The sequence below is a fragment of the Misgurnus anguillicaudatus genome, chromosome 23 (assembly GCF_027580225.2).
Source record: "Misgurnus anguillicaudatus chromosome 23, ASM2758022v2, whole genome shotgun sequence".
Lineage (NCBI taxonomy): Eukaryota > Metazoa > Chordata > Actinopteri > Cypriniformes > Cobitidae > Misgurnus > Misgurnus anguillicaudatus.
The window spans coordinates 3,429,255-3,447,044 of record NC_073359.2 but is presented as its reverse complement, the minus strand read 5'-3'; the positions used below and the strand labels follow the sequence as shown (position 1 = coordinate 3,447,044).

The 17,790-nt window shown below is 40.5% G+C and overlaps 1 protein-coding gene across 1 annotated transcript in view; it reads left to right on the top strand.

Annotated features, from left to right (window-relative positions):
* Positions 1-17,790, top strand: part of LOC129453634 (uncharacterized) — a 213,392-nt gene that overhangs the window by 70,885 nt on the left and 124,717 nt on the right. The gene's annotated exons all lie outside the window — the stretch shown is intronic.

The following is a 17,790-nucleotide window of genomic DNA, read 5'->3' as shown; positions in this document are numbered from 1 at the left end:
TTAGGAATTCTGTAAGTCGGATCCTGTCAAAAAGATATAGCACACTTCTTTAGACCAGTCAGAATGTCCGTGGAAAATTTTGTGGATGTAGCTTGAAAGCTGTCGGACGAGTTAGCCGCAGAAATTTTAGTCTCAGAAGAAGAAGAAGAAGAAGAAGAAGAAGAAGAAGAAGAAGAAGAATAATAATAAGTTTAAATACAATATCAGTATGTTGGCTTTGTCAAGCCAACATAATAATAATAAGCTTAGATCGAAGAACAGTATGTTGGCTTTTGTCATAACTAGATATTAAAGTTTGAAGACAAACTTTATGTTGGCTTGAAAAAGCGTGGCCTGAACAGTTTCACAGGATAAACGTAAAGTTAAGACGTTCAATTTAGTGTAGCTGGTTGTTTGCATGATTAAGAATGAATACAGCTTGATTTATCATGAAGTTAGCATGAAGTTAACATGATTAGCATGAAGCTAGCATGATGCTAGCATGATTAGCATGAAGCTAGCATGATGCTAGCATGATTAGCATGAAGCTAGCATGATGCTAGCATGATTAGCATGAAGCTAACATGATGTTAGCATGATTAGCATGAAGCTAACATGATGTTAACATGATTAGCATGCAGCTAGCATGATGCTAGCATGATTAGCATGAAGCTGTCATGAAGCTAGCATGATAAGCATGAAGCTAGCATGAAGCTAACATGATTAGCATTAAGTTAGCATGAAGCTAACATGATTAGCATGAAGCTAGCATGATGCTAGCATGATTAGCATGAAGGTAGCATGATGCTAGCATGATTAGCATGAAGCTAGCATGATTAGCATGAAGCTAGCATGAAGCTAACATGATTAGCATGAAGCTAGCATGTTTAGCATTAAGCTAGCATGATGTTAGCATGATTAGCATGAAGCTAGCATGAAGCTAACATGATTAGCATGAAGCTAGCATGATGCAAGTATGATTAGCATGAAGCTAGCATGAAGCTAACATGATTAGCATGAAGCTAGCATGATTAGCATGAAGCTAGCATGAAGCTAACATGATTAGCATGAAGCTAGCATGATTAGCATGAAGCTAGCATGAAGCTAGCATGATTAGCATGAAGCTAGCATGATGCTAGCATGATTAGCATGAAGCTAGCATGATGCTAACATGATTAGCATGAAGTTAGCATGATGCTAACATGATTAGCATGAAGTTAGCATGATGCTAACATGATTAGCATGAAGTTAGCATGATGCTAACATGATTAGCATGAAGCTAGCATGATGTTAGCATGATTAGCATGAAGCTAGCATGATTAGCATGAAGCTAGCATGATTAGCATGAAGCTAGCATGATGCTAGCATGATTAGCACGAAGCTAGCATGATACTAGCATGATTAGCATGAAGCTAGCATGATGTTAGCATGATTAGCATGAAGCTAGCATGATGTTAGCATGATTAGCATGAAGCTAGCATGAGGCTAGCATAGTTAACATGAAGTAAACATAAGGTTAGTATGATTAGCATGAAGCTAACATGATTTAACGTGAAGTTAGCATGATTAGCATGATGCTAGCATGATTAGCATGAAGCTAGCACTATTTATCGTGAAGCTAACTAGATTTAACATGAAGTTAGCATGATTTAGCATGAAGTTAGCAAGATTTATTATGAAATTAGCATAAAGCTAGCATGAAACTAGCATGAAGCTAATATGACTTAGCATGGAGCTAGCATGACGCTAACATGACCCAAAGACCCAACCCCCATGTCTCTATGATGTTCAGATCCAGAGATATAAGGCTTCGTTTATTATGTTGCTAGGGTGTTCATATTTGGTTGCTAGGGGCGTGGCTTAATACCTCAATAAGAATCCTAAGAGACTGATTGGATGCCTGAGTAAAATGAGCCAACCCCCATGTCTCTATGACACTCTGGTGCAAAGATATCCATCTGGGCTTTTTATAATGGTAGTCTATGGGAGATGTTGCTAGGGTACCCAAAATTGTTGCTAGGGGCGTGGCTTAATAGCTCTGTGGTGATCCTAAGAGACTGATTGGATGACTGAGTAAAATGAGCCTACCCCCATGTCTCTACGACACTCTAAAGTGAAGATATTCCATCTGGGACGTTTTTATTCCCTTTTATGGGCATGTTTCCTGCCCCATTATAAGTCAATGGGAAATTTTGGGGGCCTCTTACACCCCAGGGGTACAGCTTACACCCCATTGTGAGGTATGTTCTTACACAGCCTGTCAGCCTCCTTAAATGTGGTAAGCCACAAGTTTCTACAAGTTTCTCACTCGCAGCTATGACCCGTCAAAGTTTGTCTCCATGTTAAGTCAATGGAAATTTTGGGGTGTTCGAGCCCCCCGTTTAGGAATTCGGAAGGTCCTATCAGTTAGAAAAGATATAGCACACTAAGTCAGACCAGTCTGAAGGTCTGTGGAAAATTTGGTGCATGTAGCTTGAAAGCCCTAGGACGAGTTAGTGTCAGAAATTTTGGGGGGATAAGAAAGAATAATAATAATAATAAGTTTAAAAGCAATAACAGTATGTTGGCTTTTTCAAAGCCAACATAACTAGATAGGTACATTTCCTGAAGAAAATGTGAAGTGGTGCTTGCCGTGGCAAATTTCGGGGGACAGTATATGATTATACTTCCAGTCACGAGTAAAACGATCCAAACCCCGTGTCTCTATGATGTTCTGATGCGAAGATATAAGGCTTTGTTTATTCGGTTGCTAGGGTACTATATTTGGTTGCTAGGGAAAAAATTGGCATCCCATAGTGATTACACTCTGAGTCACGAGTCAAACGGTCCAACCCCCGTGTCTCTATGATGTTCTGATGCTGAGATATAAGGCTTTGTTTACTCTGTTGCTAGGGTACTGTATTTGGTTGCTAGGGAAAAAATTGGCATCCCATAGTGATTACACACTGAGTCACGAGTCAAACGGTCCAACCCCCGTGTCTCTACGATGTTCTGATGCTGAGATATAAGGCTTTGTTTACTCTGTTGCTAGGGTACTGTATTTGGTTGCTAGGGAAAAAATTGGCATCCCATAGTGATTACACTCTGAGTCACGAGTCAAACGGTCCAACCCCCGTGTCTCTACGAAGTTCTGATGCGAAGATATAAGGCTTTGTTTACTCTGTTGCTAGGGTACTGTATTTGGTTGCTAGGGAAAAAATTGGCATCCCATAATGATTACACTCCGAGTCACGAGTCAAACGGTCCAACCCCCGTGTCTCTACGATGTTCTGATGCGGAGATATAAGGCTTTGTTTACTCTGTTGCTAGGGTACTGTATTTTGTTGCTAGGGAAAATATTGGCATCCCATAGTGATTACACTCTGAGTCACGAGTCAAACGGTCCAACTCCCGTGTCTCTACGATGTTCTGATGCTGAGATATAAGGCTTTGTTTACTCTGTTGCTAGGGTACTGTATTTGGTTGCTAGGGAAAAAATTGGCATCCCATAATGATTACACTCCGAGTCACGGGTCAAACGGTCCAACCCCCGTGTCTCTACGATGTTCTGATGCTGAGATATAAGGCTTTGTTTACTATGTTGCTAGGGTACTGTATTTGGTTGCTAGGGAAAAAATTGGCATCCCATAGTGATTACACACTGAGTCACGAGTCAAACGGTCCAACCCCCGTGTCTCTACGATGTTCTGATGCTGAGATATAAGGCTTTGTTTACTCTGTTGCTAGGGTACTGTATTTGGTTGCTAGGGAAAAAATTGGCATCCCATAGTGATTACACTCTGAGTCACGAGTCAAACGGTCCAACCCCCGTGTCTCTACGAAGTTCTGATGCGAAGATATAAGGCTTTGTTTACTCTGTTGCTAGGGTACTGTATTTGGTTGCTAGGGAAAAAATTGGCATCCCATAATGATTACACTCCGAGTCACGAGTCAAACGGTCCAACCCCCGTGTCTCTACGATGTTCTGATGCGGAGATATAAGGCTTTGTTTACTCTGTTGCTAGGGTACTGTATTTTGTTGCTAGGGAAAATATTGGCATCCCATAGTGATTACACTCTGAGTCACGAGTCAAACGGTCCAACTCCCGTGTCTCTACGATGTTCTGATGCTGAGATATAAGGCTTTGTTTACTCTGTTGCTAGGGTACTGTATTTGGTTGCTAGGGAAAAAATTGGCATCCCATAATGATTACACTCCGAGTCACGGGTCAAACGGTCCAACCCCCGTGTCTCTACGATGTTCTGATGCTGAGATATAAGGCTTTGTTTACTCTGTTGCTAGGGTACTGTATTTGGTTGCTAGGGAAAAAATTGGCATCCCATAATGATTACACTCTGAGTCACGAGTCAAACGGTCCAACCCCCGTGTCTGTACGATGTTCTGATGCGGAGATATAACTGTTTGAATTTTATGTTGCTAGGGTGCTCAAAAGTGGTTGCTAGGGGCGTGGCTTAATACCTATGTAAGGATCCCGAGAGACTGATTGGATGCCTGAGTAAAATGAGCCCACCCCCATGTCTCTATGACACTGTGGTGCAAAGATATCCATCTGGGCATTTTATAATGGCAGTCTATGGGAGATGTTGCTAGGGTGCCCAAAATTGTTGCTAGGGGCGTGGCTTAATAGCTCTGAGATGATCCTGAGAGACTGATTGGATGTCCGAGTGAGATGAGCCCACCCACTTATCTCTACGACACTGTAAAGCAAAGATATCCCATCTGGAACTGTTTTATTCCCTTATATGGGCATGTTTCCTGCCCCATTATAAGTCAATGAGAATATTTGGGTGCCTCTTACACCCCAGGGGTACAACTTACACCCCATTGTGATCCATGTTCTTACAGAGTCTACCACCCTCTTCAAATAATGTAACCCACATGTTTCTACAAAATCCTCGCTTGTACCTATGACCCGTCAAAGTTTTTGCAATGTTAAGTCTATGGGATTTCCCCCCATTGACTTTTCATTGGGGCACTTTTGGGCGCCTCTTACACCCCAGGGGTACAAGTTACACCCCAATGTGATGTATGTTCTTACAGAGTCTACCACCCTCTTCAAATGTTGTAACCCACAAGTTTCTACAAAATCCTTGAGCGGAGCTATGACTCGTCAAAGTTGGGCGCAATGTTAAGTCAATGGGATTTTTCGGGTGGTTTTTCGCCCCCCTTTCGGAAATCCTGCACCCGATCGCTTATAAAAGTCATAGCACACCTCTCCTCAATAAGCCGGTCGATTTGAGCCCTCTTTCATGGGTCTACGACAAACCGTGCGGGACGAGTTAGGTGCCGAAAAAACGTGCAGATGTAAGAATAAAATATAACTAGATAGGTACATTTCCTGAAGAAAATGTGAGTGGTGCTTGCCGTGGCAAAATTCTGGGGACCATATATGATTATACTCCAAGCCAAAAGTAAAACGATCCAACCCCCGTGTCTCTACGATGTTCTGCTGCGGAGATATAAGGCTTTGTTTACTCTGTTGCTAGGGTACTGTATTTGGTTGCTAGGGTAAAAAATGGCATCCACTAGTGATTACCCTCCGAGTCACAAGTCAAACGGTCCAACCCCCATGTCTCTACGATGTTCTGATGCGGCGATATAAGGCTTTGTTTACTCTGTTGCTAGGGTACTGTATTTGGTTGCTAGGGAAAAAATTGGCATCCCATAGTGATTACACTCTGAGTCACGAGTCAAACGGTCCAGCCCCCATGTCTCTACGATGTTCTGATGCGAAGATATAAGGCTTTGTTTACTCTGTTGCTAGGGTACTGTATTTGGTTGCTAGGGAAAAAATTGGCATCCCATAGTGATTACCCGCCGAGTCACAAGTCAAGCGGTCCAACCCCCGTGTTTCTACGATGTTCTGATGCGAAGATATAAGGCTTTGTTTACTCTGTTGCTAGGGTACTGTATTTGGTTGCTAGGGAAAAAATTGGCATCCACTACTGATTACCCGCCGAGTTACGAGTCAAACGGTCCAACCCCCGTGTCTCTACGATGTTCTGATCCGGAGATATAAAGCTTTGTTTACTCTGTTGCTAGGGTACTGTATTTGGTTGCTAGGGAAAAAATTGGCATCCCATAGTGATTACACTCTGAGTCACGAGTCAAACGGTCCAACCCCCATGTCTCTACGATGTTCTGATGCGAAGATATAAGGCTTTGTTTACTCTGTTGCTAGGGTACTGTATTTGGTTGCTAGGGAAAAAATTGGCATCCCATAGTGATTACCCGCCGAGTCACAAGTCAAACGGTCCAACCCTCATGTCTCTACGATGTTCTGATGCGGAGATACAAGGCTTTGTTTTTTTGGTTGCTAGGGTGCTCAAATTTGGTTGCTAGGGGCGTGGCTTGGGAGTGGCCAATTATGTGCCCAATTGTTACACCCGTAGTCACAAGTAAAACGGTCCAACCCCCGTGTCTCTACGATGTTCTGATGCCGAGATATAACTGTTTGAATGTTATGTTGCTAGGGTGCTCAAAAGTCGTTGCTAGGGGCGTGGCTTAAAACCTATGTAAGGATCCTGAGAGACTGATTGGATGTCTGAGTAAAATGAGCCCACCCCCATGTCTCTATGACACTGTGCTGCAAAGATATCCATCTGGGCATTTTATAATGGCAGTCTATGGGACTTGTTGCTAGGGTGCCCAAAATTGTTGCTAGGGGCGTGGCTTAATAGCTCTGGGATGATCCTGAGAGATTGATTGGATGCCCGAGTAAAATCAGCCCACCCACTTATCTCTACGACACTGTAAAGCAAAGATATCCCATCTGGAACTGTTTTATTCCCTTATATGGGCATGTTTCCTGCCCCATTATAAGTCAATGGGAATTTTCGGGTGCCTCTTACACCCCAGGGGTACAACTTACACCCCATTGTGATCTATGTTCTTACAGAGCCTACCACCCTCTTCAAATGTTGTAACCCACATGTTTCTACAAAATCCTCGAGCCGAGCTATGACTCGTCAAAGTTGGGCGCAATGTAAAGTCAATGGGATTTTTCGGGTTGTTTTTCGCCCCCCTTTCGGAAATCCTGCACCGGATCGCTTATAAAAGTCATAGCACACCTCTCCTCAATAATCCGGTCAATTTGAGCCCTCTTTCGTGGGACTACAACAAACCGTGCGGGACGAGTTACGCGCCGAAAAAGTGTCCAGAAAAAGAAGAATAATAATAACTAGATAGGTACATTTCCTGAAGAAAATGTGAGTGGTGCTTGCCGTGGCAAAATTCTGGGGACCATATATGATTATACTCCAAGCCAAAAGTAAAACGATCCAACTCCCGTGTCTGTACGATGTTCTGATGCGGAGATATAAGGGTTTGTTTACTCTGTTGCTAGGGTACTGTATTTGGTTGCTAGGGTAAAAAATGGCATCCACTAGTGATTACCCTCCGAGTCACAAGTCAAACGGTCCAACCCCCATGTCTCTACGATGTTCTGATGCGGCGATATAAGGCTTTGTTTACTCTGTTGCTAGGGTACTGTATTTGGTTGCTAGGGAAAAAATTGGCATCCCATAGTGATTACACTCTGAGTCACGAGTCAAACGGTCCAGCCCCCATGTCTCTACGATGTTCTGATGCGAAGATATAAGGCTTTGTTTACTCTGTTGCTAGGGTACTGTATTTGGTTGCTAGGGAAAAAATTGGCATCCCATAGTGATTACCCGCCGAGTCACAAGTCAAGCGGTCCAACCCCCGTGTTTCTACGATGTTCTGATGCGAAGATATAAGGCTTTGTTTACTCTGTTGCTAGGGTACTGTATTTGGTTGCTAGGGAAAAAATTGGCATCCACTACTGATTACCCGCCGAGTTACGAGTCAAACGGTCCAACCCCCGTGTCTCTACGATGTTCTGATCCGGAGATATAAAGCTTTGTTTACTCTGTTGCTAGGGTACTGTATTTGGTTGCTAGGGAAAAAATTGGCATCCCATAGTGATTACACTCTGAGTCACGAGTCAAACGGTCCAACCCCCATGTCTCTACGATGTTCTGATGCGAAGATATAAGGCTTTGTTTACTCTGTTGCTAGGGTACTGTATTTGGTTGCTAGGGAAAAAATTGGCATCCCATAGTGATTACCCGCCGAGTCACAAGTCAAACGGTCCAACCCTCATGTCTCTACGATGTTCTGATGCGGAGATACAAGGCTTTGTTTTTTTGGTTGCTAGGGTGCTCAAATTTGGTTGCTAGGGGCGTGGCTTGGGAGTGGCCAATTATGTGCCCAATTGTTACACCCGTAGTCACAAGTAAAACGGTCCAACCCCCGTGTCTCTACGATGTTCTGATGCCGAGATATAACTGTTTGAATGTTATGTTGCTAGGGTGCTCAAAAGTCGTTGCTAGGGGCGTGGCTTAAAACCTATGTAAGGATCCTGAGAGACTGATTGGATGTCTGAGTAAAATGAGCCCACCCCCATGTCTCTATGACACTGTGCTGCAAAGATATCCATCTGGGCATTTTATAATGGCAGTCTATGGGAGATGTTGCTAGGGTGCCCAAAATTGTTGCTAGGGGCGTGGCTTAATAGCTCTGGGATGATCCTGAGAGATTGATTGGATGCCCGAGTAAAATCAGCCCACCCACTTATCTCTACGACACTGTAAAGCAAAGATATCCCATCTGGAACTGTTTTATTCCCTTATATGGGCATGTTTCCTGCCCCATTATAAGTCAATGGGAATTTTCGGGTGCCTCTTACACCCCAGGGGTACAACTTACACCCCATTGTGATCTATGTTCTTACAGAGCCTACCACCCTCTTCAAATGTTGTAACCCACATGTTTCTACAAAATCCTCGAGCCGAGCTATGACTCGTCAAAGTTGGGCGCAATGTAAAGTCAATGGGATTTTTCGGGTTGTTTTTCGCCCCCCTTTCGGAAATCCTGCACCGGATCGCTTATAAAAGTCATAGCACACCTCTCCTCAATAATCCGGTCAATTTGAGCCCTCTTTCGTGGGACTACAACAAACCGTGCGGGACGAGTTACGCGCCGAAAAAGTGTCCAGAAAAAGAAGAATAATAATAATTATAACTAGATAGGTACATTTCCTGAAGAAAATGTGAAGTGGTGCTTGCCGTGGCAAAATTCTGGGGAATATATATGATTATACTCCAAGCCAAAAGTAAAACGATCCAACTCCCGTGTCTCTACGATGTTCTGATGCGGAGATATAAGGCTTTGTTTACTCTGTTGCTAGGGTACTGTATTTGGTTGCTAGGGAAAAAATTGCCATCCACTAGTGATTACCCTCCGAGTCACGAGTCAAACGGTCCAACCCCCTTGTCTCTACGATGTTCTGATGTGGAGATATAAGGCTTTGTTTATTGAAGGTAGTATGATTACCATGAAGCTAGCATGATGTTAGCATAAATAACATGAAGGTAGTATGATGTTAACATTATTAGCATGAAGCTAGCATAAAGCGAACATCATTAGCATGAAGCTAACATGATGTTAATATGATTAGCATGAAGTTAGCATGATGTTAGCATGATTATCAGGAAGTTGGCATGATGTTAGCATGATTAGCATGAAGTTAGCATGAAGTTAACATGAAGCTAGCATGATGTTAACATGATTAGCATGAAGCTAGCATGAAGCTAACATGATTAGCATGAAGTTAGCATGAAGCTAGCATTAAGCTAACATGATTAACATGAAGCTAGCATGAAACTAACATGATTAGCATGAAGCTAGCATGATTAGCATGATGTTAGCATGATTAGCATGATGTTAGCATGATTAACATGAAGTTAGCATGAAGCTAGCATGAAGCTAGCATGAAGCTAGCATGATTAGCATGAAGCTAGCATGAAGCTAACATGATTAGCATGAAGCTAGCATGATTAGCAAGAAGCTAGCATGATGTTAGCATGAAGCTAGCATGATGTTAGCATGATGTTAGCATGATTAACATGATGTTAGCATGATTAGCAAGAAGCTAGCATGAAGATAACATGAAGCTAGCATGATTAGCATGAAGCTAGCATGAAGCTAACATGATTAGCATGAGGCTAGCATGATTAGCATCAAGCTAGCATGATGTTAGCATGATTAGCATGAAGCTAGCATGATGTTAGCATGAAGCTAACATGATTAGCATGAAGCTAACATGATGTTAGCATGATTAGCATGATGTTAGCATGATTAGCATGATGATAGCATGAAGCTAGCATGATGTTAGCATGAATTTAGCATGATGTTAACATGATAAGCATGATGTTAGCATGATTAGCATTATGTTAACATGATGTTAGCATGATTAGCATGATGTTAGCATGATTAGCATGAAGTTAGCATGATGTTAGAATGATTAGCATAAAGATAGCATGATGTTAGCATGATTAGCATGAAGCTAGCATGATGTTAGCATGATTAGCAAGAAGTTAACATAAAGTTAGCATGAAGCTAGCATGATTTAACGTGAAGTTAGCAAGATTTATTATGAAATTAGCATTAAGCTAGCATGAAACTAGCATGAAGCTAGTATGACTTAGCATTAAGCTAGCATGAAGCTATCATGACCCAAAGACCCAACCCCCATGTCTCTATGATGTTCGGATCCAGAGATATAAGGCTTTGTTTATTATGTTGCTAGGGTGCTCATATTTGGTTGTTAGGGGCGTGGCTTGGGAGTGGCCAACAATGTGGCCAGTTATTACACTCTGAGTCACAAGTAAAATGGTCCAACCCCCGTGTCTCTACGATGTTCTGATGCAGATATATAACTGTTTGAATTTTATGTTGCTAGGGTGCTCATATTTGGTTGCTAGGGGCGTGGCTTGGGAGTGACCAATGATGTGGCCACTGATTACACTCCGAGTCACGAGTAAAACGGTCCAACCCCCGTGTCTCTACGATGTTCTGATGCTGAGATATAAGACTTTGTTTATTCTGTTGCTAGGGTGCTCATTTTGGTTGCTAGGGGCGGGGCTTAGAAGTGACCAATGATGTGGCCACTGATTACACTCCGAGTCACAAGTAAAACGGTCCAACCCCCGTGTCTCTACGATGTTCTGATGCGGAGATAAAAGGCTTTGTTTATTATGTTGCTAGGGTGCTCATTTTGGTTGCTAGGGGCGTGGCTTGGGAGTGACCAATGATGTGGCCACTGATTACACTCCGAGTCACAAGTAAAACGGTCCAACCCCTGTGTCTCTACGATGTTCTGATGCTGAGATATAAGGCTTTGTTTATTCTGTTGCTAGGGTGCTCATTTTGGTTGCTAGGGGCGGGGCTTAGAAGTGACCAATGATGTGGCCACTGATTACACTCCGAGTCACAAGTAAAACGGTCCAACCCCCGTGTCTCTACGATGTTCTGATGCGGAGATATAAGGCTTTGTTTATTATGTTGCTAGGGTGCTCATTTTGGTTGCTAGGGGCGTGGCTTGGGAGTGACCAATGATGTGGCCACTGATTACACTCTGAGTCACAAGAAAAACGGTCCAACCCCCGTGTCTCTACGATGTTCTGATGCCGAGATATAACTGTTTGAATTTTATGTTGCTAGGGTGCTCAAAAGTGGTTGCTAGGGGCGTGGCTTAATAGCTCCGATACTATCCTGAGAGACTAATTGGATGTCTGAGTAAAATGAGCCCACCCCCATGTCTCTATGACACTGTGCTGCAAAGATATCCATCTGGGCATTTTATAATGGCAGTCTATGGGAGATGTTGCTAGGGTGCCCAAAATTGTTGCTAGGGGCGTGGCTTAATAGCTCTGGGATGATCCTGAGAGACTGATTGGATGCCCGAGTAAAATGAGCCCACCCACTTATCTGTACGACACTGTAAAGCAAAGATATCCCATCTGGAACTGTTTTATTCCCTTATATGGGCATGTTTCCTGCCCCATTATAAGTCAATGGGAATTTTCGGGTGCCTCTTACACCCCAGGGGTACAACTTACACCCCATTGTGATCTATGTTCTTACAGAGCCTACCACCCTCTTCAAATGTTGTAACCCACATGTTTCTACAAAATCCTCGAGCGGAGCTATGACCCGTCAAAGTTGGGCGCAATGTTAAGTCAATGGGATTTTTCGGGTGGTTTTTCGCCCCCCTTTCAGAAATCCTGCACCCGATCCCTTATAAAAGTCATAGCACACCTCTCCTCAATAATCCGGTCGATTTGAGCCCTCTTTTGTGGGACTACGTTAAACCGTGCGGGACGAGTTACGCGCCGAAAAAGTGTCCAGAAAAAGAAGAATAATAATTATAAACTAGATAGGTACATTTCCTGAAGAAAATGTGAAGTGGTGCTTGCTGTGGCAAAATTCTGGGGACAATATATGATTATACTCCAAGCCACAAGTAAAATGGTCCAACCCCCGTGTCTCTACAATGTTCTGATGCCGAGATATAAGTCTTTGTTTACTCTGTTGCTAGGGTACTGTATTTGGTTGCTAGGTAGAAGAATTGGCATCCACTACTGATTACACTCCGAGTCACAGGTCAATGGTCCAACCCCGTGTTTCTACGATGTTTTGATGCAGCGATATAAGGCTTTGTTTATGCCGTTGCTAGGGTACTGTATTTGGTTGCTAGGGAAAATTGGCATCCACTAGTAATTACACCCGAGTCACAAGTCAAACGTTCCAAACCCCTTGTCTCTATGATGTTCTGATGCGGAGATATAAGGCTTTGTTTATTCAGTTGCTAGGGTACTGTATATGGTTGCTAGGGATAAAATGCACCCACTATTGATTACACTCAGGAGTCACGAGTAAAACGATCCAACCCCCGTGTCTCTACAATGTTCTGATGTGGAGATATAAAGCTTTGTTTACTCGGTTGCTAGGATACTGTATTTGGTTGCTGGGACGTGGCTTGGGAATGGCCAATGATGTTGCTCCATCAGCTAATTGCCAGCATGAATCATATAAACCAACCCCCTTGTCAACATGACATTCAGATTTTAAGATATAACTGTTTGAATTTTGTGTTGCTAGGGTGCTCATATTTGGTTGATAGGGGTGTGGCTTAATACATCCGTAAGGATCATGAGAGACTTAATTGATGCCTGAGGAAAATGAGCCCACCCCCATGTCTCTATGACACTGTGCTGCAAAAATATACATCTGTGCACTTTATAATAGCAGTCAACAGGATTTTCGCCCCACTGTTTGTCTATGGGTAATTTCGGGTGCCTCCTACATGAAAAATAAAATCCCTAAGCAATAATAAAAGTGATGCTTTGCATGAATCACTAACACTAGATAAACGTTGGGATAAAATATAGCCAACAGAACATATAGAACTGAATCAAAAAGTTAAACATCTTAAAGATAATGATATATGTGAAATAAAAAAATAGTCACAAACTGAAACAGGAAGTGTTTCTGGACCAGTAGTTTTTACATCTTTTGAAATGGTCTATATCAAATATTGAGTTATTGAAGTAGTATTATAGTAATTTAGAACTTAAGGTTTTGTTATAAAATAGTTTAACATCCATTCAATATTTTTTCTCATGTAGGACGTGTGACATCCCCTGATTGTGTGTGTGCTTTTTCAGTAGCCAGTATAGCCATATCCATGTTTTCAGTCAAAAGGAAGTGATTGCATCTGAAGTTACAGTTCAAATATTTCAGTTATAAAAAGCAGTGTTCATTTATGGTAACTTACTTTTATGTAAAGCATTAATGTGATAGTTCCCCTAAAAATGAAAATTGTGTCATAATTTACTCACTCTCATGTTGTTATAAACCTGTATACATTTCTTTGTTCTGATGAATACAAAGGAAGATATTTTGAGAGATTTTTGTAACCGGACCAAACAGGAGCCCCATTGACTTGCATAGTAGAAAAAAAGAATACTTTTGAGGTGAATGGGGTTCATGATCGGTTTGGTTTTAAGCATTTCTCGGGGTGTCTTCCTTTGTATTCACCGGAACAAAGAAATGTATAAAGGTTTGTAACAGCATGAGAGTAAATGACAGATTTTTCATTTTTGGGTGAATTATCACTTTCAAAAATGAATATATTTTTTTAAGGAAAGCATTTCTGCGTTTAACCCATCCCACTGAGTAGTGAACACACAGTGCATGTTGTTAACACTTAAAAAACAAAACAAATTCATCACTTAAAATTCAATTAAGATTCTTAAGATTCATTTATTGTACACTTTAAAAAGAATATACACATTGTTCAAACATAACTCAATTAAGCAATAAAATATAAAAACAGTTTGCAGTTTACTGCATTTGTATGTGGTCTTTAAGGCAGTTAGCTATATTATTTAAAAATATGTCATTACCCCTACGCGTCAAATGTACTCCATCTCTTAGAAACATCCCTGGAATGTCATGTCGAATACATGAGTGCTCAACCATGGCACCATGTAAGGTTTGGACGAATGTAGCCATTACACGATTTACAAACTTTCTGGCCTTGTCAAGTTTTGCGGGCTTGACACCAGCCTTCCACTGGCACCTCTGGGTCATAGCTGACCACATTATCTTCATGCCAGGGTGCCAGAGTTTAAGCTGGTGCAGGTCCTTCTCCATCAAATTCACCAGCTGGACACTGCGGACCTCCCCCATGTCATTGCCACCACAGTGGATGATGAGCACGTCTGGTGCTGCTCTTCCTCGCAAGCAATGGGAGAAGAAGGGGAGAAGTCCTTTCCACCGCAGTCCACCAGAGCCAAACCAAGAGACATGGACACTTGGCAGACCGAGGTTTCTTCCCTTGGTCTCTTCAGCTCTCTGGGCACCTCTTCGGACATAGCTGTCACCAATGATCCACACTGTGTCTATGAAAGAAAAATAAGTAAGGAATAATTGATGATGGGACAATAAATTATAAGAAAATAATGCACACCCAAGGTGGTGGTAATGCATTATTTTCGAATAATTCAAAGGACCGGAGTCAGTTATTTTTATACTGCGGTTACCACAAACATTGCTTTGGTGGTTATTTTAAGACATTTGACAAGTTAGGTGTGTGGCTTACAAATATATAATCAGCAACCATGGAACATTTCTCAACCAATGAGAACACAGCATTCAACAGCCCTGTGGTATAAATCTTTTCAATAAATGCTTGAGGTAATACAAATTTTATAAGAATTAAGCATTTTTATATTGACAAACTGTGGGAGAAATAGAGCAAGAAGGCAACACCACAAAAAAAGATGACAATGCTGTTGTCATTTTAAGGCAGACAATGTAATAACAGATGTCAAATGTCAGTAGCCAACACTAGTACCACTAGTACTTACAGTTTAATCTCTGTGCACGGTTTGCCATGACCTCAAAATTAATCGATCCCTAAAAAAAAAAAAACATAAATTATAAAATTGAATTTCCACCTCAGAAGTCTGAGCAATCTCACAAAACACCGATAGCAGTGAATCAAAATAGTAAGTTATAGGGAATTACAATTTAGAATCTTAACATAACGTTATACGGTTAAACCAGGTTAAAAAGCTATAACGTAACGTTAATATTTCTGTATTATCCAATACGAATCTAGCTAGGTTGCTGTGAAAACACATTACCAACTGTGAAAAGCCTTATAATAATGTAATTAAAATTTAATTGAATAATGACATGCAAAAGTTAATAATAACATACATTTTAATCTATGTCTACTTCTAACGTTTCTTAACTGTTAAGTAATATATGATTAAACCGTGTGTAGTATAATACCAATAACGAATAAATAGTTCAATTTTAGGTTAATCTACCTCAAGAGTTGTAAACGTTGAAATATCAACTGCCAAAATCTTCTATCCGCAACCGCCAATGTATCACGTATATTGCATTAAAGCGTAACTAAACCCCTGGTCAGAGCCTGACTCCTCCCACTGGCAATATTTGAAAAATGCGAGATTGAGAATGAGTTTGAACCTGCTTACGTCACGAGGCATTTTTGGACCCAACATTCACTAGGAAAATTCAACTGCAGTAGCCACAGTTCAACCTGAAGAGGGCAGCACTCAGACGTTTTTACACCATATATTGTATCCAAATGTCAAAAAACTTACTAAAATTAATGACTAATAAACCATCATTCTTACAGATCATTAACTAAAAAAATTTGGTTTAGGGTTTAGTAACTCAGCACTTCGATCTAGTCAGGCGTGGACTCCACCCACTTAAAAAAAAATCAAATCGCTTAAAAAATGCTCTTACGGGTGACGTATCAGTGACTACGTTTATATATATTTTTACAGTCCACCGTATTAACACAACTTTGTTTCCATTCACCTGTATTATTTAATACAAGTTGTTTTTGTAACTAGGTATTTTATAAATTTTTCGTTTTTTTAACAATTAGCTTTTTTCTCTCCCACTATGTATAACAGAAAGACCGTTTGTAATGGAATGTCTTTCAAACCTTTTTTTCTAGAAAACTAATGGTTTGTGATATAGTCACTTTTAACTTATTAATCAGTTTGTAGTATATGAATACTTGGGGTAAATAACAATTGTTTACAATACTACCAAATAAGTAGTTAAACTAAATTAGTAAAATAAAATTATAAAAGTTTCATAAATGGGAATGTCAATTCATCCAACCTCCAGAGGGTGCTCTTTACGGAATATCGACTCGACGGAACAGTGGCTCCTTGATCGCGTTCTGTTGTTTCCACTTTGCAAGTTCGCCTTGACGGGATATATTCTTTTGCAGACGTTATTGTCCAATATTATAATTATTCCCTGTTTTACCTGGTTGGACTGTCTGCTGTTTTGGGATGTCTGTGTTGTGCATTTTAATAAACTTAGATGTATTCTAAACCTACCTCCATTGCCTGTCAATATGCCTCTTAATCAATCTTATCAAAATTATGCCAGTACATATTTAATATGGTGTTTGCTATTAGTAAAATATGGTAAATGTTTATTAGTCTATTTTACCCATCACCACACTCCGATGTATTCAAGATTCTGTATATTACAAGAAATGTATTATATTTATTCTGTTGTCTATTTAAACAGAAAGGAAAACAACATGCACATTTTCAGTAAATCACTGCTTTATAAAGATAAAGATATTTCTCCTTTCTGCATATTGTGAGTCTAGGAGATATGTGTTTAAACTTTATTAATAAAGGATTAATAAATCATGTAATCCATAAAAATATTCAAATATAACATCACGTTCATTAAAATGATTATTAAAAAAAATAATGGTAACATCTTAGAAACCAGCTGTTATCACATTAGTCTTAAGTAAATACTTTTTATCTGGAACAGTATTATAAAGTTAAAAGCATTGGTTATTAAATAAGTAATGCCAGTGTAAAGAAGATTTACTTCACCAGTGAATGGAAAAGTGCTGTAATAAATAAGGACAGACATGTTGGATGCATTTTTAAAAAATAGTGTTTATTAAAAAGATTAAGTAAAGTGCCTGTTGTGCCAAATCCTGTCCACCAAACGAAACCCAACCTCAAAATTGTAACTTCATTTAACATTTTAGTTATTAAAAAAAATTGTACGCTGCTAGGTGGAAAACAATTATCATTGGCTTTTATTTGTATAAACATGCACTGTTTGTTTCAGAGTGACATATGTGTGCAGCATATGATCTGGTGTTTTTCTGTGTCTCAGTTTGTGCGGAACTGACAAAGAGAAAACATCATGAGCTGCACACACAATACCTATGTACAATATATATTTAGGTTTCCCAAAAGAAAACAATTTATACAAATTATCAAAAGGTTTACATCCACCTGGCTCTTAATGTATGGTGTCAATGTCCATCATGAATGTTTTTATGTTTTATAATAGTTGTGTATACAATTGTCTTACTGCTGTACAAGGGTCAAACATCCAGAAAATGC